This window comes from Nycticebus coucang, chromosome X, assembly GCF_027406575.1.
Source record: "Nycticebus coucang isolate mNycCou1 chromosome X, mNycCou1.pri, whole genome shotgun sequence".
Taxonomy (NCBI): domain Eukaryota; kingdom Metazoa; phylum Chordata; class Mammalia; order Primates; family Lorisidae; genus Nycticebus; species Nycticebus coucang.
In genome coordinates this window covers 145,402,052-145,409,590 of record NC_069804.1, presented here as the reverse complement: position 1 = coordinate 145,409,590, position 7,539 = coordinate 145,402,052, and the positions used below count along the sequence as shown (strand labels likewise).

At 42.9% G+C, this 7,539-nt stretch overlaps 1 pseudogene; it reads left to right on the top strand.

The window, feature by feature from the left end:
- Nucleotides 1–1,839: 1,839 nt before the first annotated feature.
- Nucleotides 1,840–7,246, top strand: LOC128577031 (ER membrane protein complex subunit 8-like; annotated as a pseudogene).
- The last annotated feature ends 293 nt before the right edge of the window (nucleotides 7,247–7,539 follow it).

Below are 7,539 nucleotides of genomic sequence, written 5' to 3'. Positions count from 1 at the left end.
TCTATCTTCTCTGCCAGAACCCTATCATTGGTGTTCTCTTCTTTGTCCATACGCCCTCTCTTGATCTAATCTAGTCTCAGCTGTGAATAACATTTATGTCTCCAATCCAGACCTCTCCCTTACACTCTAGACTTGTATATCCAGCTGTCTACTTGACTTCTTTGCTTAGATAACTAAAAAACATATCAAAGTACATGTCCAAATCTGTACTTCGAGTCTCTCTCCATCCTGCCCCCATCCTTCAACTTATATTACTGACAGTCTTCAATTGATGATAACTTTTCATGTGCTCAGACCCCAAATCTTGATTTGAGTCCTCTCTTTCTCTCACATTCAATCTTCAAGTCATCAGCAAATCTTATTTATTCTTCAAAATATATATATCAAAAATTATTCAGTGACTTCTCTCACAGCTACCATCTTGGTTCAAGCCATCGTTATTTTATCTCTTGCCTGGGTTGTTTCAATAGCCTCCTAACAAGTGTTCTACCTTTTCCCCCTACCACAACCTACTCTCGACACAAGTTGGATTTTCCTATCAAAAATGAAAGTAAAGGGCGGTGCCCGTAGCTCAGTGGGTAAGGTGCTGGCCACATACACGGAGGCTGGCTGGTTCAAACCCAGCCTGGGCCAGTGAAAAAAACAATAACAACAACAACAAAAATAGCCAGGCATTGTGGTGGGTGCCTGTAGTCCCAGCTACTTGGGAGCCTGAGGCAAGAGAATCACTTAAACCCAAGAGTTTGAGGTTGCTGTGAGCTGTGACATCACAGCACTCTACCAATGGTGACAGCTTGAGACTCTGTCTCAAAAAAAAAAAAATGAAAGTAAACAGCCAAGCAGGTGGCACACATCTGTAATCCCAGCTACTCTGAAGGCTGAGGTGGAAGGACTGCTTGAGCCAGGAATTTGAGGCTGTGTGTGCTATGACCATCTGTGAATAGCCACTACACTCCAGCCTGGACAACATTGTGAAACGCCATCTCTTCAAAAAATAAAATTAGATAACAAATAAAAATGAAAGTTAAAATCTCTCCTGTGATCAAACTTCTCCAATGGCTTCCCATATTATTTAGAAAAAAATCAGTATCTGTATAAGAACTTACAAGTTCTGGGCGGCACCTGTGGCTCAAGGAATAGGGCATCAGTCCCATATGCCAGAGGTGGCAGGTTCATACCCAGCCCAGGCCAAAAACAAAAAAAAAAAAACAAACAAACCCACAAAAAAAGAACTTACAAGTTCTTTAATTCTCTGGATTTCTGTTACCTCTTTCACTTCATTTCCTGCTACTCTCCCCTACCTTCTCTAACTCCTCTCCAGTCACACTGACCTTCTTTCTATTTTTGCAGCACACTAGGCATGTTCATGCTTTAGGGTCTTTGCACTGGTTGTTCTTTCTACCTGGAAAGCTCTACCTAAGATTTTCAAGGAACTATTCCCCTCACTTCCTTCAGGTCTTTGCTCAAATCTCTCTCTCTTTTTCTCTCTCTTTTTCTCTCTCTCTTTCTCTGCATGGTATCAGATTAGCTCGCAGCAACCTCAAACTCCTGGGTCCAACCTCCTCCTGCCTCATCCTGCCTCAACCTCCAAGCTTGGACTACAGGCACCTGCCACAATGCCCAATTTTTTTATTTTTAGTGGAGATGGGTCTCGCTCTTGGTCAGGTTGGTCTCTAACTCCTGAGCTCAAGCAATCCTCCCACCTTGGCCTCGCAGTGTGCTAGGATTACAAGCATAAGCCATCACTCCCAGCCTAATGTTACCTTCTCAGGTAGGCATTGCCCTATTCACCCCATTTAAAAATGTCATCTGGTCAGCGGCGACTGGCGAGAAGCCCAAGTGGAGTTCCAGGTGGCGGCTTCCTGGAGGAGTCCCGGTCGGAGGAGGATGGGCCTGTGGAGGGGCGGGGGAGCCCACCAGCCTGTGGCTGCACCAGGCAGTCTCTGCCTCCTCGTCCGGCTTCTCCGCTCAGGCGCCAAGCCGCTGGGTAGAGGGTCCAGGCCTCAGCTACTCGCGCAGGGGACTCTGGGGCCCTCCCAGGCTCTCCATGCCGGGGGTAAAGCTGACCACTCAGGCCTACTGCAAGACGGTGCTACACAGCACCAAGTACTCGCACTGCCCATCAACGGACTCCTTGTGGCCAAGAAGCAGAATCTCTGTAAAATACAATGTATGTATGCATGTAAGTGTTTTTGTCTTAATGTTGCTACTCCCATGGCAAAGAAAAAAGAAAAAAAATTGGAATAAAAAATCAGGCTCATAGCAGCTACTGTGTAGAAATTTTCCCTTCTAATTTGCTGAATGAAGAAAAAAATCTTTTATTTGTGATATTTTCAGAGACATTTGCTCTAGTATGGTGTATTTAAATAATAAAAACTTAAAAGAAAAAAAAAAGAAGCAGCAGAAGCCGTGCAAGGAGCACCACCCACTGGGAGACCCCCGCTGCCCACCACACCCTCTTCGTGGACTGTATCCCCCTCTTCCACGGCACACTGGCCCTTGCCCCCATGCTGGAGGTGGCTCTTACCCTGATTGATTCACAGAACAAATATAATAAATAGCTAGGTGATTGCTGGTTATTACCAAGCTAATGAACAAATGAAGGATGCCAGTCCTAACCAAGTTGCAGAGAAGGTGGTGTCCAGAATCTTTGAGGACTTCAGCGACACAGCCCTCATCATGGTGGACAACACCAAGTTTACAATGGACTGCGTAGCACCTATGATCCACGTGTATGAGCACCATAAAAACAGGTGGCAGGTGCAGGGACCCACATCATAACTACTGCAAAGACTGGCCAGAGGCACAGAGGATCTTGGTGTGGCTACTGGACAGCTGGTCCTACGAAAGGCTAGTGGATTTTGCTAACCACCTGAATGACGTTGGTCTCAGTTGCTTTTTCTTTTTCTTTTTTTGAGAAGAAAACCTATTTTTAAATGTAAATATAGTATCTTATAGCCTGCGTGGAAAGCTGAGAGTTTTAAGAAGTGGCATGTGCCTTGAGAGAGGGCAGGATTAGAGTGTTTAATCAGTCATCTTTTAATGCAGAGTCTTTAGTAAAGAGGTACAGACAGTACAATCCAACCATCCCTGTGGATTTTTTCCTGGTTGTATGTTGCTATAATCTTCCAAATCAAAGCTATTTCTGCTTGTCCAAGATTGTTCCTATTAAACAGTTTTAACTAACTTTTTTTTTTTTTTCTTTTGAGACAAGAGTCTCAATTTGTCACCCTTGGTAGAGTGCCGTGGCGTCACAGTTCACAGCAACCTCAAACTTTTGGGCTCAAGGGATTTTTTTTTTCTTTTTTTTTTTTTTTTTTTTTTTTTTATAGAGACAGAGTCTCACTTTATGGCCTTCAGAAGAGTGCCATGGCATCACACAGCTCACAGCAACCTCCAGCTCCTGGGCTTAAGCGATTCTCTTGCCTCAGCCTCCTGAGTAGCTGGGACTACAGGCGCCCGCCACAACGCCCGGCTATTTTTTTTTTGTTGTTGCAGTTTGGCCGGGGCTGGGTTTGAACCCGCCACCCTCGGCATATGGGGCCGGCGCCCTACTCACTGAGCCACAGGCGCCGCCCGGGATTTTTTTTTTCTTAGAGACAGAGTCTCACTTTGTTGCCCACGGTAGAGTGCCATGGCATCATAGCTCACAGCAACCTCCAACTCCTGGGCTTAGGAGATTCTCTTGCCTCAGCCTCCGGAGTAGCTGGGACTACAGGTGCTACCACAACACCCTGCTGTTTTTAGAGACAGGGTGTCACACTGGCTCAGGCTGGTCTGGAACCTGTGAGCTGAGGTAATCCACCTGCCTCAGCCTCCCAAGTGCTAGGATTACAGGCATGAGCCACCTTGCCCAGTCTTAACTAACCTTTTATTAAAAAAAAAATGTCATCTGCCTTCCCATCCATTTTATTCAATTCAATTTTTTCATAGCATGCATTACCTTCTAATATACTATAAACTTTATTTATTATGTTATTATTCATTGTGTCTCTTCTCAACTAGATTGTAAGCTCATAAAGGCAGGAATTTGCTTGCTTTTCATCACTGTCATATGTAAGTTCCTGGCACACAGTACACATTCAATAAATATATGTTGAATGAATAAATGAAATACCACTTTAGCTACCATTATACCAACAATCCTGGAAATAGGTGTCTATACTGACAGTCAAGGTTAACATCAGTGACAGATCATGTCAATGTACTCTTAATATGATGTGGTAATAATGGCACTTTACCTTTCTGATCTTCCTTCCAGAAATTCCTAACTCCTGTCTCATATGAAAAAAGCATTAGACAATCACAAATTCTCCAAAATATCTCAAAAGACTTCTTAAAATTATCAACATAATCAAAGACAAGGAAAGTCTAAGAAACTATCACAGCCAAGAGAACCTAAGGAGACATGATGGACTAAATATAATGTAATGTCATGGATCCTGGATGGGATCACACAACAGAAAAAAGAACATCAGGTTTAAAAAAAAAAAAAAAAGAAGCCTGAATAAAGTGTGGACTCCAGTTAATAATAAATACTGATTCATTAAGTTGAAACAAATAACCTTTCTACTTTCTCAGGAACCTTGCCTTATCAGTTACCTTCTCTCTCTCTAATTCCCCTCTCCTCGAATCTGGGCTGGTTTTGGGTATTTTCTTAACTAAAATAATGTAGTAGTCTCAGCGCCTATGGCTCAAGTGGCTAAAGCGCCAGCCACATACACTTTAGCTGGCAGGTTCAAATCCAGCCCAGGCCCACCAAACAACAATGATGGCTGCAACCAAAAATTAGCCAGGCGTTGTGGCGGGCACCTGTAGTCCCAGCTACTTGGGAGGCAGAGGCAAGAGAATTGCTTGAGCCCAGGAGTTGGAGGTTGCTGTGAGCTGTCATGTCACAGCACTCTACCTAGGGCAACAGCTTGCGGCTTTGTCTCAATAATAATAATAATAATAATGTAGCAGAAGTGACACTCTGGGATTTATAAGCCTAGGTCATAAGAAGCTTTGCAGCTTCCATCTGAGCCTCTTAGAACACTCACTCTTGGACCCTTGAGATAGCATGTAACAAGCCTGTCTAACCCAAGTCTGTCATTGTAGGAGGAGACCCCAGTTAGCAAAGTGAAGATGCTACCTAGAGAGAGAGATAACCAACCTGCCTCCAACTACTGTAGTCCCTTCTCTTCCTTTCCCCAAAACCAAAACCAAAATAACCTGATCCTTTTGCAGTGTTCCTTAAATCAGTAAATGGCACCATCATCCGTCCATTTGCACAAACCAGAAATTAGGAAATAATCTTTGTTATGTTCTCTCTCACATCTTCATGGGCAACCCATCCTGAAGCCCTACCAATTTTTCCCACTAAATATAACTTAGAACTTGTCTGTTCTTTCTTGTTGTCTACCTCTTTACCATCTCTAAGTTACTGTCTTTTCTTTTCTTTTTTTTTGAGACAGAGTCTCAAGCTGTCACCCTGGATAGAGTGCTGTGGCGGCACAGCTCACAGCAACCTCAAACTCTTGGGCTTAAGGGATTATCTTGCCTCAGTCTCCCAAGTAGCTGGGACTATTGGTGCCCGCCACAAAGCCCAGCTATTTTTTTTTTTTTTTAGAGGTGGGGTTTTGCTCTTGCTCAGGCTGGTCTCGAACCTGTGATCTCAGGGCAATCTACCTGCCTCAGCCTCCGAAGTGCTGGAATTACAGGTGCGAGCCACCATGTCCAGCCCTACTGTCTTTTCTTAGGTATAGTAATAGCCTGCTAATTGATCTCCCTACTTTGACTTTTGCCCCTTATTCAGTTCTTTTTATAGTCAGTTGTGGCCTTTTTCACTTTTAAACGTTTCAATGATTCCTATTTTTCTTAGGATAGGACGTTAATATAGCTTCTGAGACCCGGCACAGCCTGGCCAATCTACCTCTTCAGCCTCGTGAAATTCTCTACTGCTGTCTGAGCTCCAGCTGTCCTGGCTCTCTTTTGTCCTTCATATTCTCTATGCTTCATCCTGCCCCAGGATCTTTACACATGCTTCCCTCCTCTGCTTGGAATAATTTTACTCCCTCTTCACCTGGTTAACTCAAATGCACTCTTCAGATCTCTGAGCAAGTTTTGCTTGCTCAGGAGAACTTCCCCGACCTCATAGCTCTGTGCACCTCTCCTGCAGAACACTCATCACAGTTGTAATTTTACATGTATTCGAATGAATATTTGAATAATATGTGTCTCCCTAACTAGACTATAATAAGCTTCATGTAGCAGGTACCAAGGTTCTTTTGTTACTATGCCCACAGTACCTAAATAACACCTGGTACATATTATGTGCTAAATACATATTTATTTGGAGGAAGGAAGAGAAGGCAAGAAAGGGATAAGCAGAGAAGTGGGGAAGAAGAGAAGCAATAGCAAAGAGGACAATCTCCTCCTGTGATTGGTTATTTATAAATTTTTATTCTCCTTGTGTTTCTAATAGACTTTGTTTTATATATCTCTAATTCACATCATTATATGCATAAAGGCCCAGACTGAAACATAGTCTTGGTGAAGTATACCTTTTATCAATAATAAATATCTCTTTATCTCTTTTTCTTTCTTTTTTTTTTTTTTTTTGAGACAGAGTCTTACTCTGTCACCCTGGGTAGAGTGCCATGGCATCAGAGCTCACAGCAATCTCAAACTCTTGAGCAATCCTCTTGCCTCAGCCTCCCGAGTATAGGCTCCCTCCACAACGCCCAACTATTTTTAGAGACAGACTCTCGCTCTTGCTCAGGCTTGAACTGAGCTCAAGCAATCCACCTGCCTCAGCCACCCAGAGTGCTAGGATTACAGGCGTGAGCCACCGTGCCCAGCCCCGTTGTCTCTTTTAATACTATTGGCTCTGAATTCTATTTTTGTCTGGTTTGAATATTGTTCCTGTTTGCTAGCATTTGGACAACTCCAAGTTTCACCATTTTCTCACTCATTACTTCTTGTATTCCACATGGTCCTCTATTTAGATACATTTTTCATTTTCTGTAATACATACTTGAGTAATTAATAGAGGTTCTGAATATGTCTAAAATGTGTTTTGAATATATTCTGAACATGTCTGAAAATCAGAACCTGAAAATTGAAGTTTTGTTCCTTGTATTATTTCACACATGCACACACCCTGTCCCTTCTCCATGCAGGGTCAATTGTTCTTTTTATTCATTTTTGTTCTTCTATGTTGTAGATTTTCTCCAAATGTAATACTTTGCTATCTGTGCATATTTAGTGAACAAGGGACAAATCAGTCAGCAAAAATAACCTTGCCTGGGTTTGCTCTTTAGTCACAATGGCCTGTGTTTCCTAGCTGGGCTGGCTGTCTCCTGAGGGAAGAGCTTTATGTTAGTGGGCCAGATGCCTTGACCTGTCAAGCTTCACATTAAGGTAGGTACAAAACAGAAGAAATGGTCTCCCTCCTGCAAACTGTCAAAATAATTTTATTCAAGCAGTAGAGGTTCTTAGTATATTTCTTTCACTGGCCAAAGCTGCTTGTCTTTTTTTGTTTTTCCCTATTATTTTCTG